Raw genomic sequence first — 16,354 nt, 5'->3', positions numbered from 1 at the left:
TAAATGCTCATTGAATAGCAGCTTCACTGTTATGACATGTAGAAGGTGGTTTTTCATTTAGTAAACTAATTTTTCAAAAGAATTAAAATATGTTTTAGTGATTGCTGTGAACATTTCCACTGAGAATTATAGTCTCATCTGATTTCATGAAATATCTCCCAAACAGTAATAATGATAAAATATAAACACTTACATACGTGCTACTCTTACATACATACTCTGAGAAACACAAAAGAATAACTTGTCAAATAAGAATTTTCTCCCGCTGGGCTCGGTGGCTCAGCCTGTAATCCCGCGCCTTTGGGAGGCTGAGGTGAGTGGATTGCCTGAGCCCGCGGGTTCGAGACCCGCCTGGGCAGCGAGACCTCATCTCTACAATAAATCAAAAAATCAGCTGGGCGTGGTAGCGCATGCCTGTAATTTCGGCTACTCAGAAGGCTGAGGCGGAAGGACCGCCGGAGCCCAGCAGGGGGAGGCTGCGCTGGCCGGGAGTGGCCACTGCATTCCAGTCTGGGCGACAGAGTGGACTCCAACCCACCCCCCCCCAAAAAAAAGAAAGAAAGAAAGAGGGGAGGAGTTAATGGCCATTTCCCCCTGCGATTCGTGGACACAGAGGAGAAAGTCACAGAGGAAGGAAGTCATTGGGGAGACTGCATCTTAGACTAAAATTTCTTCTTGCGTCGGGCTTGGTGGCTCAGCCTGTAATCCCACGCCTTTGGGAGGCTGAAGCGAGTGGATTGCCTGAGCCCGCGGGTTCGAGACCCGCCTGGGCAGCGAGACCTCATCTCTACAATAAATCAAAAAATCAGCTGGGCGTGGTAGCGCATGCCTGTAATTTCGGCTACTCAGAAGGCTGAGGCGGAAGGACCGCCGGAGCCCAGCAGGGGGAGGCTGCGCTGGCCGGGAGTGGCCACTGCATTCCAGTCTGGGCGACAGAGTGGACTCCAACCCACCCCCCCCCAAAAAAAAGAAAGAAAGAAAGAGGGGAGGAGTTAATGGCCATTTCCCCCTGCGATTCGTGGACACAGAGGAGAAAGTCACAGAGGAAGGAAGTCATTGGGGAGACTGCATCTTAGACTAAAATTTCTTCTTGCGTCGGGCTTGGTGGCTCAGCCTGTAATCCCACGCCTTTGGGAGGCTGAAGCGAGTGGATTGCCTGAGCCCGCGGGTTCGAGACCCGCCTGGGCAGCGAGACCTCATCTCTACAATAAATCAAAAAATCAGCTGGGCGTGGTAGCGCATGCCTGTAATTTCGGCTACTCAGAAGGCTGAGGCGGAAGGACCGCCGGAGCCCAGCAGGGGGAGGCTGCGCTGGCCGGGAGTGGCCACTGCATTCCAGTCTGGGCGACAGAGTGGACTCCAACCCACCCCCCCCCAAAAAAAAGAAAGAAAGAAAGAGGGGAGGAGTTAATGGCCATTTCCCCCTGCGATTCGTGGACACAGAGGAGAAAGTCACAGAGGAAGGAAGTCATTGGGGAGACTGCATCTTAGACTAAAATTTCTTCTTGCGTCGGGCTTGGTGGCTCAGCCTGTAATCCCACGCCTTTGGGAGGCTGAAGCGAGTGGATTGCCTGAGCCCGCGGGTTCGAGACCCGCCTGGGCAGCGAGACCTCATCTCTACAATAAATCAAAAAATCAGCTGGGCGTGGTAGCGCATGCCTGTAATTTCGGCTACTCAGAAGGCTGAGGCGGAAGGACCGCCGGAGCCCAGCAGGGGGAGGCTGCGCTGGCCGGGAGTGGCCACTGCATTCCAGTCTGGGCGACAGAGTGGACTCCAACCCACCCCCCCCCAAAAAAAAGAAAGAAAGAAAGAGGGGAGGAGTTAATGGCCATTTCCCCCTGCGATTCGTGGACACAGAGGAGAAAGTCACAGAGGAAGGAAGTCATTGGGGAGACTGCATCTTAGACTAAAATTTCTTCTTGCGTCGGGCTTGGTGGCTCAGCCTGTAATCCCACGCCTTTGGGAGGCTGAAGCGAGTGGATTGCCTGAGCCCGCGGGTTCGAGACCCGCCTGGGCAGCGAGACCTCATCTCTACAATAAATCAGAAAATCAGCCGGGCGTGGTAGCGCATGCCTGTAATTCTGGTTACTTGGAAGGCTGAGGCGGAAGGATCGCTGGAGCCCAGCAGGTCGAGGCTGCGGTGGCCGGGAGCGGCCACAGCACTCCAGTCTGGGCGACAGAGTGAGACTCCAACTCAAAAAAAAAAAAAAACAAAAAAACAACCAACCAACAAACAAACAAAAAAAGAATTTTCTCCCATGTGCAGGTGAGTGCGTGTGTGGGGACAGTGGGGGGAGGGGATGAGAAGGAGCCCCGGCAAGATCCCGAGGTGAAGCTTGCACCTGTACCCACCCTGGCTCCCAATACCCAACCGGTTGGCCTGGCCCAGCCATGATCAAGGTGATCCTCAGCTTCAGCAACCACTGGAAGCCGTGGTTCTCCAAGTTCTACCAGTCCTACAGTGAAGATACACAATAGCAGATTATCAGGGAAGCTTTCCATCTGGTATCTAAGAGAAATGAAAATGTAATTTCCTAGAAAGAGGACTATTAATTCAAGGATCTGACAACAAATTGATTTATGGATATTATGCAACTTTGTAATTTGTCTTCTGTGTGGACTCTTTAGAAAGTGGACTTGGCATTTTAGATGTAATTCAAGTATTTATTGAAACAGATAAACTTTTGCAAATGTCTGTAAACTGGATTTGATTTTTCACGTAGACAAGGTTCACAATATTCTTGCAGAAATGGTGACGGGAGCATGGTCTTGGAGACCAAAGTGAATGAGATTGTTACACAAATGGATGCACAAAATAAACTGGAGAAATTTGAGGCTAGCTTAGGAAACTCCAGCCCTTTTGTATCAGAATATTAATCTTCCTGAAATTCCAAGAAATATTAACATCAGTGACATCAGTATAAACTTTCCAAATCTACCCTCTTTTAAATAAAAAATTTTAAAAGGCCACTCTCAGGTAAAATCCAGGGGAAAAAGTTATCTAAGTTTACCTTGCAGTTGTTTACCAAAAATAGAGGTGAGAGTCTTAATTTTTGCTTTTGGATTTAAGTCAAGGTACTGTAGAGAAGTTGTGTAAAATCAGTATCAAACTTCAATGTTGCTTTTCAGTGATTTTAAAGAAATTGAGTCATTCCTATGTGATTTTTTTTCTCTTTTCTAGACTCCTTTCCTGTGTTCACCTAAGGCATGCTTCCGTGTATTGACTACTCTAGTATTTCAACAAGTGTTTGAGACATTTCTTTAATCATGTACAATCTAAAATGTTGGTGTTTTGTATGGATCACAAGTGCAACATTCCTTAATTCCTTCTGCTATTTGTCACACAATAGTTATTTTAAAAAACCAAATATGTATTACGTGAACACATTATGATCTTTTTCTCTTGGTTTAAATAAACTCCAAGGTAACTGAATATCTAAAACACCATCAACAACAAAGAATTTTCACCATTAACCCCTTTTTTCTTATATCCATTTGAGTCTAGTTTTTCCCGGATAATATATATTTTCCTAGGATCCATATATAATTATTATAAAAATTATACATAATTTTTGTTTGTTTGTTTGAGTCAAGGTCTCACTCTGTTGCCCAGGCTGGAGTGCAAGGTGTGATCATGGCCTACTGCAGCCTCAACTTTCTGGACTCTGGTGATCCTTCCACCTCAGCCATTCAGTAGCTGGAACTATAGGTGTGAGCCACATGCCCAGCTAATTTTTTAAAGATTTTTTAAGAGATAGGATCTTGTTATGTTGCCTAGGCTAGTCTCAAACTCCTGGGCTCAAGTAATCCTCCCACCTTGGCCTCCCAAAGCTCTGGAATTATAGCCATGAGCCACCATACCCGACCATATCGATATTTATGAAAATGTGAACCAATTTCTTTTGAATAGTTACAAAAATTTTTCTAAACAATGAACTTTGATAGAAAATTAACCAAGAATTTCATAAAAGAAAAAAAAGGGCAAAAGAAAAAAGAGTGAGAGAAATGGATGAACTGCCCCCATTGAATTAACTTCCATGGCTAGGCAATCATTACTTTTTTTCATTCTGAAATTAGAATGCTTTTTATGAGGAAGAAAACAAAATGTTCATGGGAGAAGAAAACATCTTCCCCCTCTCCTTCAAGGTCCAAAGATCAAGATCTCCTCCCCAAGAGAAATTGTGAGCCCTTGTAAGGGCTCCCTTGGCTGCAATGTGGAATGAAACAGTTAAACTTAGTGTTGTATTTTTGGATAAAATAGTTTTGTTTTTGTTGTTATTTTTGTTGACTTTTTAAAAAAAATTGACATGGGATCTTTCTATGTTGCCCAGGCTAGTCTTGAACTCCTGGGCTCAAGCAGTTCTCCTTGGCTTCCCAAAGTGATGGGATTACAGGCGTGAGCCACTACTCACAGCCTGGCCCATCATTTTAAAAAATAATTTGGGTTAACAATTTCAGCTTATGCCTCACTGGGTAACTAGGAGATAGGGAAATTTGCAACAAGTTTACATAAAGGATTTAGTTTTCTGAGATCTTACAAATAAAAATGCATGTACTGATGAATTTTGGTATAAGTCCTCAATCCTTTGTCCCAGGCCTTTCTGTGTACCCTCATAGTATTTTGCCATATCAAAGTCCCAAATAAGTAATAGAGGTTTTAACAATATTAATAACAATAATGCTATCAGCAGATATGAGGTGGATATATGTGTGTCACTAACATGACTCAGCTCGTGTCCCCTTCCCCTCAAGTATAATTTCAGGGTTTCACACTTCCACTCCCATGGGTGAACAGGGCCACTACTGGGTTTACATTTTTCTCAGAAAGGGATGAACCAAAGTTCCACTACAGAGATGGACCTTGCTCCTTTGAGAGATCACCAGGTGAAGAGCTGATGCAGCCAAGGTGAGGTTCTGACATGAGAGGTTTTTTGTTTGTGTTGTTGTTTTTCTTTTTCTTTTTTTTTTTTTTGAGAAGCCTGGACATTCAGCTGGAGAGACGTCAGTCCTCTAATGGTGCCTTTCATAGTGATCCTGTATAACATGACTGCGGGGGCACAATCCGTATGGACTACAACCCTGGAGTTTTACAGTGTACAGCCTATATAGGCAACACTGGCTAGGTGCACAAAGCTTCCAGAGCACCAGGGTCTCCCATACTCCCCACTTCTTGCCTTTTTGTCTGCATAACTTTTATAGGATCAACTCCCAAGCTTGGGGTCCCAGGTGTTCACCTCTTTGAGCCCTCCTTCACTCATCTTTGGGACTGTTTGAAAACTGATTTCCTCCTTCCTTTAGGAACTGTGAATCAGTTGTTGGATGCTAATGATTCTGTCTCCAGTACTGATAGGCCATCAGGGCTATTTTATTTATTTATTTGAGTCAGAGTCTTACTCAATCACACAGGCTGGATTGCAGTGGCACGCTCATGGTCACCGCAGCCTTAGCCCGCTGGGCTCAGGCAATCCTTTCACCTCAGACTTCCAAGTAGCTGGAACTCCAAGCACACACCACCATGCCTGGCTATTTTTTTTTTATTATTATTGTAGAGACGAGGTCTTGTCAAGTTGCCCAGGCTGGTCTCAAACCCCTGTGTTCAGGCAACCCTCCCACTTCTGCCTCCCAAAGTGCTGGGATTACAGGCATGAACTACCATGCCCAGCAAGGTTATTATATTTAAAACAGCGACAACAACTACTAGGCAACAAAGTGAGACCGCATCTCTAAAATTTTTTTAAAAAGTATGTGTGTGGGGGCAACACCATCGGGTTTCCTCCCACTGTAGGAGACTTTCTGTCCTTTAATAAATCCTGCTTTAAAAAAAGGTGTGTGTGTGTGTATTTTGTACATGTTATATATAATATATATAATACTTTGAATACATAGAGTTTTTTGTGTCTATGACTAAAGGGGGTATAGGTAAAAGGAAGATGAAGCACATTAACAAGCCCCCTTTTATGGATATGGAAGTTGGGGCTTAGAGAGATTGAGTAATTTGTCCAAGTCCACTCAGCTAATACCATCATTATCCACTAGTGTGTGGTAAAGGTAGCCCCTAGTTTGTCTGATCCTATTATGGTGCACCCATATATTGTAGGATTCATAATTTCTAGTGAGAGAGAGATTAGAGTAAGTTTGAGGCATGCTTTATACATAGTCAAGTGCACGAATTTTGAGTGCTCAGTTTGATGAATTTTTAATGTGAAACACCACCTAGTTCAAGATATAGGACATTTCCATTACTTGAGAATGTTCCTTCATACCTCCTTCCAAAGGTAACCACTATTCTGATAGATCTATCACCATCTATCTATCACCATAAAGATAAACTTTGCCTGTTCTCGAACTTTGTATGAAAGGGATCACACGGTGCATGCTCTTGTCTAGCGCGACTCTTTTTGTCTAAGTACTGGGTATGATCATGTTAGTGCAGGCTTGCATGCTGCTGAATCTCGTTTGCCCTTTTTGGTGACACACTGAATGCAAGACCAGAAATAAGAGGCATGTACTGTGAATAGAAATGCTGAGGCGTGGATGTTCTGTCATCTTTAATTGTCAGGTTTCGGGTAAGGCAATATCTTGAGTGAATTGGCTACATTCACATTAATTTGGGGCACAAAAATGAAAATCAATGCCTTGGTGAACTTTATCTGTTTGTTTAATAGCTTTCTTTCTTTTTTTTGAGTTGGAGTCTCACTCTGTTGCCCAGATTAGAGTGCAGTGGCATACTCCTGGCCACCGCAGCCTCGACCTGCTGGACTTCGGCGATCCTTCCACCTCAGCCTTCCAAGAGCTGGAACCACCAGTGTGCGCTACCACACCCAGCTAATTTTTTTGATTTATGGTAGAGATGAGGTCTCGCCAAGTTGCCCAGGTGGGTCTCGAACCCGCGGGCTCAGGCAATTCACTCACCTCAGCCTTTCAAAACGTGGGACTACAGGCTGAGCCACCGAGCCTGGCCTCCAGCTGTCATTTTTTAATCACAATAAATGCTCATTTGGAGACAAAATAAACTCCATTAGGACGGCACTGGTTGGGTAATGGTTTCATTCCGTTTTATCAGAATGCAGGCTGTGGTGGGTATTGCAGTCTCAAGCTATTCAAGGATGGGTGCCATCTATTTATCCTGTCTCTTTATAGTTCTGTTTTGAGTAAAAACACACCCAAAAGAAAATGAGAACTTCTCACTACTAATCTTGAGTTGGGCAGGAGAAGGCTTGCCTTTCCTCTTTCTTTTCTCTCCTCTTTCATTATTGTTACTATAAGTGTTGGTACAGGCAGAAAAGATAAATACTGCACATTCTGCAGGGTGTTTATGCTTCGTGTCCTAAAGGCACACACTCAGGCATGTTGTTCATTAGTGGTGTGACTTGGCAAGTGCCTTTCTGTGCCTCCATTTCCTCAGCTGCGGAATGAAGGCAGAAATTGTACCCACATCATAGCATTGTTGTGAAAAGTAAATGGGTTACATATTTATGTACACATATAAAGCACCTAACACAATGCCTGGTGTGTAATAGGCTTTCAATAAATACAAACTATTATAATTATAGGAATAGTGCTTGGGACCTATGAGTTCTTCATGTAAACATTTGCAACTTGAGAAACATTTATTGACTGTAAAATATAAAAGAAATAGGCTGGGTGTGGTGGCTCATGCCTGTAATCCCAGCACTTTGGGAGGCTGAGGCAGGAGGATTGATTGAGGCCAGGCATTCAAGACCAGCACAAGTAAAATAGCGAGATCTCATCTCTACAAAAAATAAAAATAAAATTAGCTGGGCGTGGTGGCACATGCCTGAAGTCCCAGCTGCTCAAGAGGCTGAGGTGGGAGGATTACTTGAGCCTAGGAGTTTGAGGCTGCAGTGAGCCATGATTGTGCCACTGCACTCCAGCCTTGGTGACAGAGTGAGATCCTGATTCAAAAAAATAAATACAATAAAAATGACTAAAATTTAAGAAAGAAAAACTGCAAAATAAAGTCAACAAATGGTAAATCAGTTTTGTTACAGACATATTTACTGCTCACGAATATCCCTGGGCTTTCCTGCATCTTCTGGTCTCCTTCATCTAGGTAGGGCCTATGTCTAGTTCTGGCCATTGGGTGTGACTGCAAGTGAGCTTCATTACTTCTGGCATGAAGCATTTAAGGGTCAGTGCATGACTCTCTCCAGCTTACTCCTTCCCAGTATAGAGACTGGCAAGGTTGTATATATTTATTGGTGCAGCTGCAATATGGTGATGCCTTCTAAAGTCTGTGTTCCTGAGTGCTGATGTCTATGGAGAAGAACTCCTCCAAACTACATTGGACATGGAGTGGACCAAAAATAAATTTGCATTCTATTAAGCCATTGAGATTGTTACCTCAACATACTCTAGACAACCCTGACTAACATAAATGTCTACCTAACATAACAAGAAAATTGTTCAGTTAAACTCAATTCACTTAAGCCTGATTTCTTAACTGGATATAAATTACATAGAACAAAGGCTTCACAAAAGTGGGGGGGGGGGGCTTAGTTTTATTCACTGTGCCTTGGACAATGTAGATGTTCAATACATATTTATGAGACTAGTACATTTAAAAATATTTAATGAGACTATGAGTGGGGCTTTCAAATATAAGATGTTCAAGATCTACAAGGTCTTAAGACAGCTCAGATGGGTCTGGATATAGTCAGGGATGCTGGCGACATTACCTGTTGGTGAGCGAGAACTCCAGTTATTTAGGGTTCATCCTAAAGTCCAACTGATGAAGAAGAGACAGAATTCAGAGGCAGATGAACCACATTTTATCCTTAAAGTTTTTCTCTGTCCTTTCATCTTTAATTTTCCCTGCTATTATTCTTTACAGATAAGTGCACAGAGTAAAATGCATTCCTTTGAATAATGTAGTTTAAAAATTACTCCAGAGCAAAGTCAGAAGATGTGATATGTAGGCTGCTAGCCTATACTTTTAAATTTTTAGTTTTAATTTTGAGACATTATGTTATTTTTAAATATAGATTTTCAAGCTCTAGAACCATCACAGTGAGATGACATGGGTAATTACACTGACAGCTGCATGTATTAGCATTGAACTCAATACTAAAAATAAATCAGACCATGGATAATGGGAATAAAAGAAAACTGGCAGTGTGGCTAGGTGCAGTGGCCTATAATCACAGCGCTTTGGGAAGCTGAGGAAGAAGGATCATTTGAGGACAGGAGTTTGAGACCAGCCTAGGCAACATAGTGAGACTGCATCTCAAAAAATAAAAATAATTAGCCAGTCATGGTGGTGCACATCTGTAGTCTCAGGTTCTTGGGAGGCAGGGGTGGGAGAATTACTTAAGTCCAGGAGTTAAAGTTTTCAGTGAGCTATGATCATGTCCCTGAGTGACAGAGCAAGACTCTGTCTTAAAAAAACAAAGAAACAAACACGAAACAAAATGTGGCAGTGGTACTAAAGAAGTTAATATATTTTGGTTCCTCTTTCTTTGAGTTAGTTTTTATTTTTAAATTGTAAGCCTCACTTTCTCTTCTGATGTAATGGTGGGACATGGGAAGGCATTTGTTGGCTTTAGAAAAATGAATAAAAATATGGGACCTGGAGAAATTTTTATTTTCCAACTTTTATTCTTATAACACATAGAATGATGTAACCATTTTCAAATGTTGACAGTATTTTTAAAATATCTTTTTATATTTTATTAGTTATTTGCTGATTTTGTTGTTTGTGTTGGTGAACTAGAGGTACACATCATTTATTCATTTTTAAAATTAGGTTGTTCAGCTGGGCGTGGTGGCTCAAGCCTGTAATCCCAGCACTTTGGGAGGACAGGGTGGGAAGATTGCTTGAGCCCACGGGTTTGAGACTAGCCTGGACCACATGGTGAGACCTTGTCTCTACAATAAATAAAAAAATCAGCCAGGCATGGTAGCACCTGCCTGTAGTTCTGGTTACTTGGAAGGCTGAGGTAGAAGGAATGCTGGAGCCCAGTAGGTCAGCGCTGGGGTGGCTATAAATGTGCCACTACACTCCAGCCTGGGTGACAGAGTAAGACTCAAACTCAGAAAAAAAAAAATAGATTGTTCATTTTTTAGACAAAGTCCACAATCATTAAACTTGTCAGAGAGAATTGAAGATACTGTATCAATTAAGGAAGAAAGAAATGCTAAAGAGCAAGAACAATTAGAGCACATGAGACATTCTGTTGAATATTTAAAGCATGAAAGATGAAGTGAAGAATTCAATGGACTGTTTGGAAGGTAAAAGCGAGGAAATATATTAGGATAAATTATAAAAATATACGGATATGGAAATGAGAGGAAAATGATAAGAAATTAGAGGATCAATTTAGGAAGTAAAATATTCATGAGAAGTTCCTGAAATAGTGCAGAAAAAAATTACCAAAGAAATAGAAGAAATTTCAGAATTAGAGAAAAGGAATGGCTAGATTAAAGTACCAAATTAAGTGTTTAGGCCAACAGATGAAACAAGAAGCAACCAAAACATGTTATTGTGAATTTTTAATACATTCACGATGGACAGACAATGAGAGAGAAGGAGAGAGAGGAGAAGAGAGGAGAGAGGAGAGGAGAGGAGAGGAGAGGAGAGGAGAGAGGAAACAGGTTACTTAGAAAGGAATGGAAATCCAGTTGGTATCAGACTTCTTAATAACATTGACTGCTAAAAGATGGTAACATGATGCTTTAAGCTTCCTTTCTATAACCAAGTAAAATGGTGATAATAGTAATAAATAATTCCAAAATACAAACAATAGCTAAAAGCTTTGACTATCAAGTGTCAGGAACTACTTCACATTGATCTTATTTAATGCTCACAGCAAATTTGTAAGATAACTCTTACTGCTGTTTCCATTTTACATATGTAGAAAGTGAGTTGCAACAATATTAAGTAACTCATTAAAGATTGGCTTTGGAAGCAAAATGAGAGCGTTTCCAAAAGTTATAAAAATACCTAGACTGTTCAGTGAGATGTTAGTGTTACATCTAGCAAACAGGGTAAGAGAGTAAAGAAATATGAGAAAAGAACAAAAAAGACTTTTACAAAGACTACTACCTTTAAGATGTGATGGAAAGGAACTTTTAAAATTGTTAATTCTGTTTCACTCCTGGGCCAGATTGTAAAGCCTTTGACATTAGGAAACATGTCTGGTACTTTGCATCTACTATGACACTAGGCATGTAAATGAATATATTTACTGATAAGCAAGCTTGCTACGTTAAAAATCTGTTCTGACAGTAAATGAAAGATACTCACACCTTGAGTTCCCTTACCTTGTAAAGTAGGAGAGGGAGTTCAAGAGAAGAATAGTCAGGATGTCTTGGCAGTCCTTGGAGAAGAGGGTACGTCCCTTGAGGAAATAGAATTAATTTACCTTTTTCCAAGTAGAACTGTGTTGGTAACAGAGTCGCAGTGAAAAGCTAGTGTGAACAAAAGAGGCTCTTAGTAAGGGAATGAATCACCTTCCTAAGATACCTTCCTAAATTCAGCTACAGCTGATAGCCAGCATAATACTTTCAGGATAGTTAGAATAAAAAAGGAAAATCTGGGGGAAATTTGATGCCTTTGAGCATGTAAAAAAATTAGACATGTAACACATCTACTGAATCTTTTGAAAAAATATCATAGAAAACTAAGCAAACAAAACAAAGGAAAAGTAGAAAACTCTAATAGATAGAAAGTACGTTGTAGAACTACTTGATTCACCAGTAAATGATACTCACATTGGCTATTTGTTAAACCAAAGAACTGTGATGCCATCATATTGTGAAGAGGAAAAGCAGAAGCTGATGGCCATGGTGTGTAAAAGGGCGAAACTCTCCAGTGCCATAATTGGATATTAATAGACCCTGTCTAAACTGGATAAATCTAGATGTAGCAATGACAGCATCCTATTTAGAAATGTGAGACCAAGTATGAGAAGCAGGTGAAAGTTAAAAGAAGATGCTTCTGAAGAAGAACTAGGGATGGGGATAGGTGGGGCAGAGAACTGTCTTTTAATGCTACTGATTTCTAAGTTATGTGCCTGTATTATTTCATTGTTAATTTTTTATAAAAGTAGTTTCATACGTTTCAAAATTCAAGTGCTACAATAGAGCCTGCTTTATTTCCTGTTCCCTGCCACCTATTTTCCCTCTGCAAAAAGCAACCAACATTTTTTGTGTGTTTGTATTGTTCCAAAGAAGATTTGCTTATTTTTTAAATTAAAACAAATAGTCTAAAAGGAGTTGAAACAAAAAGAAAATCTGCTGCAGTATAGCCCTCATGGTCCAATAAAATAAATTTAATGTCAAAACAATGAAGTAACTCTTGTGGAAAGTTAATAGAATGTCATAGTTTTTTGAAGCCATCGACAGTAATTCACACCACTGTTTAATAAGAGGTCTTCTGGAAAAAAGTAATCATGTCATTAAATTAAAAATCAAGAAATTTACAATTGCTATAACTACCTTTTATTTCTCAGGGGCGTGGGATCTAGATTTTAATTTTCTTGTATTTATTGGCCCTTTTGGAATGGGAGTAGCTGACTTCGAGCTAAATGTTATGTTCTTAAACTTGATAAGAGATCTCTCTTCTGGAGCTAATAATGAGTTTGTTTGGCTTCTGGTTTAGTTGAAAGTCAATTATAGACGTTGGTAAAGATGAGATGCAATTTTGGAGGTTGCTTAACTGGTTATTAATCATGATGAGTTTCATCCAGTGCTTGGTAAGCACTTCTTCTCGGGATTTATTCCTAAGCATATACCTGGTGAGCAAAGGAGCCCGAGGTGGAGAGGGAAAGAGGAACAACATCTCAAATGCTGTTCTGTTTCATAGCAGAGGGAGGTGAGAGAAACCTAGTTCTTGTAACCCCATGATTGTCATGCCATTTGACACATTCTCAACAAAGCAGGTCCCAGATAGACTGTTAAGTCTGCATTCATTTATTCATTTGTTCAAGTATCAAATTTGTTGAATGTCTACCATGTGTCAGTGTTGGGCTGTGCTTAGGAACTGTGAAGAGGAGGAGTAAGATAGACAGGGGCTTATGGGCAAAATGCTCTTTATTTTTTTGTGATGTCAGCTAACCAAAGGACTTGACAGAATCATAAATTTTGGAGCTGGAAACTCCCTTAAAATTTGTATTTTCCTCTGGGGCCAAGTGAAATCAAGCAACTGGCCCAGAGTCTCTCACTAATATTTGTAAAATTGTGATAAAAACCACCTTTTAACCTGGTTGGGGTTCATGCAATAGATTACTAAAGGTAAAAAAGAGGTGTAGACAATGACATTCGGAAACTATTTTCATAGTAAAATGAGCTCCTTGACTTTTTTACCAATTGAACAACTCACTGAATAGCTCTGTCAAGATAATTGCCCCTATAGGAATCTTTCTGATCCTCCTGGCCAACTGCGTGGACTGTACATGCTGGGGGTGACCATGGAAGTAAAAGACTCAGGAGGTGATGTTTGGACAACGGAGACTGCAAGGGGAGAAATCAGGAAGTTCATCAACCAGAAATAAAAGCGAACCCTCAGGGAGCAGGGCGTGTTGGCTCACACCTGTAATCCCAGCACTTTAGGAGGTGGAGACGAGAGGACTGCCTGAGCCCAGGGGTTTGAGACCAGTCTGGACAACTTGGTGAGACCTCATCTCTACAATAAATCAAACAATTAGCTGGGCGTGGTGGCATGCACCTGTGGTTCCAGTTACATGGAAGGCTGAGGCAGAAGGAACACCTGAGCCCAGCTGCTCAAGGCTGTGGTGGCCGTGTGTCACTGCACTCCAGCCTGTGGTGGCCGTGTGTCACTGACAGAGACTCCGACTCAAAAAAATAAAAAACAAAAAAATAAAGTCTCCGGGGATGTCCATAGACAATGTAGGAAAAAGAAGAAAAGGGGTGAGAGAACTGAAACTTGCCATGCACTGAGGAGAAACTCCACAGAAACTGCTGTGTTCACAGGTTTCTACGCGAATAAAAAGTATAGTCCTCAAGAGAAAAGTACAGTTTTATACGCTCCAGACAAGGGCTGTCAGCCTTTCTCTATCCTGTCAAGGGCTTCGGATCCAGAGGGAATAAAGCAGTTAGGCACCTTTCAAAAGTGAATGGTAACCAAATTATACTTTTTGAAACAGAAATAAAACACATCTCACACAATCTTCAGAAGAATTAGGAACTTGAAACACTAAGACATGCAATTAGTAGAATATATTCATTAGCTCAGTATTGACTCTAATTCAGTCTCAGGGTTCAAGGTGGGGTGAGTGAGGAAATGATAAGGAGAAAATCCAAAGAGGAGAGGACAGTTGAGACTGAAATAAACAGAGAGGACAAAGGAGGGTGGACAGAGACACAAAAAGAAAGAAAAGGAGGCAGGGCTTGGTGGTTCAGCCTGTAATTCTGCGCTTTGGGAGGCCGAGGTGAGTGAACTGCCTGAGCCCGCGGGTTCGAGACCCGCCTGGGCAACTTGGCGAGACCTCATCTCTACAATAAATCAAAAAATCAGCCGGGCGAGGTAGCACGCGCCTGTAGTTCCAGCTACTTGGAAGGCTAAGGCGGAAGGATCGCTGGAGCCCAGCAGGTGGAGGCTGCAGTGGCCTGGAGAGGCCACTGCACTCCAGTCTGGGCGACAGAGTGAGACTCCAACTCAAAAAAAAAAAAGAAAGAAAAGGAAAGATTAAAAAAAAAAAGTCTGCCACTAACCTTCCCTCTTCCAACCCCAATAGCTGTAGAGTCCAAAGTTCCTGGTTCTCCCACTCAGATGAATCAAACCCCACCCCCGGGTCAGTATCCACCCACCCCCAACAGATCGGTAAAATCCCTGCTGTCTCTAGTTGCTGCTCACCTCTCCAGGCTTCTACTGCAATTTTCTTCAAGCTCTTGTGCCCAAAGAATATTGTAAAACGACACAACCGTCACACATTTTTAAGTTAACATCTACCTTTAAAAAAAGATTAAGCCGGGCTCGGTGGCTCAGCCTGTAATCCCTCACCTTTGGGAGGCTGAGGTGAGTGAATTGCCTGAGCCCGCGGGTTCGAGACCCGCCTGGGCAGCGAGACCTCATCTCTTACAATAAATAAAAAAAAATCAGCCGGGCGTGGTGGCACATGCCTGTAATTCCGGCTACTCAGAGGGCTGAGGCGGAAGGATCGCCGGAGCCCAGCAGGTCGAGGCTGCGGTGGCCGGGAGCGGCCACTGCACTCCAGTCTGGGCAACCGAGTGAGACTCCAAATCAAAAAAAAAAAAAAAAGATTAAGCCAGGTGCGGTGGCTCATGTCTGTAATTCCAACACTTTGGGAGACTGAGACAAGAGGACTGCCTGAGCCCAGGGGTTCGAGACCAGCCTGAGCAATTTGGCAAGACCTTGTCTCCACAATAAATCAAATAATAAATAAAAAATAAAAAATTAGTCAGATGTGGTGTCACAGGTCTGTAGTTTCAGCTAATTGGAAGGCTGAGGCAGAAGGATCCCCTGAGCCCAGTAGGTTGAGGCTGCAATGGCAGTGAGTGCCACTGCTCTCCAGACTAGGTGACAGAGGGAGATTCCAACTCAATATATATATATATATATATATTTTAAAAATTAAATACCTGCAAAAGATATAATTTCAGTGTATACATCTTTTATGTAAGCTTTGAATATATTTTTGTCAAAACACTGTAGTTACACATTTGCTTACTCAATTTATAGAAATATCTGCTGTACAATCTAATGGGCAGTGCCTAGCCCTTATGGTCAAAATCATCTACCATATCAGGCTTACTTTTTCTCAAAAGCAGTCTGACTGTATTTTTAAAATTGAAATAAATATGTTGTGCCTGCCCCTTGACAACCACGTCACTGGACTGTTTTCCCTCAAGAAAAATGTGTTTTCTTTTAAAATTTTTTTTTGAGTTGGAGTCCCACTCTGTTGCCCAGACTGGAGTGCAGTGCACGCTCCCAGCCACCCCAGAGTCGACCTTCAGGGCTCTGGTGATCCTTCTGCCTCAGCCTTCCAAATGGCTGGAACTACAGGCACATGCTACTACGCCCAGCTAATTTTTGATTTATTGTAGAGACGAGGTCTTGCCAATTTGCCTGGGTGGGTCTCGAACCCATGGGCTCAGGCAATCCACTCACCTTGGCCTCCCAAAGTGCTGGGATTACAGGCTGAGCCACTGAACCCGACTGAAAAATGTGTTTTCTATTTGTCCATTTTTTAGATGTCCCAGAGGTGTTGATGCTCCAGGAAAATTTTCTATGAAAACTTTGGAATGTGTGAAAGATTAATCTTTTCTTTTCTTTCTTTTAGTTGGAGTCTCACTCCTCTGCCCGTGCTGGAGTGCAGTGGCATGCTCACAGCCGCCCCAGCGTCGACCTGC

General features: G+C 42.0%; 1 pseudogene; it reads left to right on the top strand.

Moving 5' to 3' along the window:
* The first annotated feature begins 2,392 nt into the window (after nt 1-2,392).
* LOC103255970 lies at nt 2,393-2,954 on the top strand (annotated as a pseudogene).
* The last annotated feature ends 13,400 nt before the right edge of the window (nt 2,955-16,354 follow it).

The sequence above is a fragment of the Carlito syrichta genome, unplaced genomic scaffold, assembly GCF_000164805.1.
Source record: "Carlito syrichta isolate Samal-C Ts95f unplaced genomic scaffold, Tarsius_syrichta-2.0.1 Scaffold288790, whole genome shotgun sequence".
NCBI classification, from domain to species: domain Eukaryota; kingdom Metazoa; phylum Chordata; class Mammalia; order Primates; family Tarsiidae; genus Carlito; species Carlito syrichta.
The sequence above is the reverse complement of the archived record's forward strand: the minus strand, read 5'-3'. Positions and strand labels throughout refer to the sequence as shown.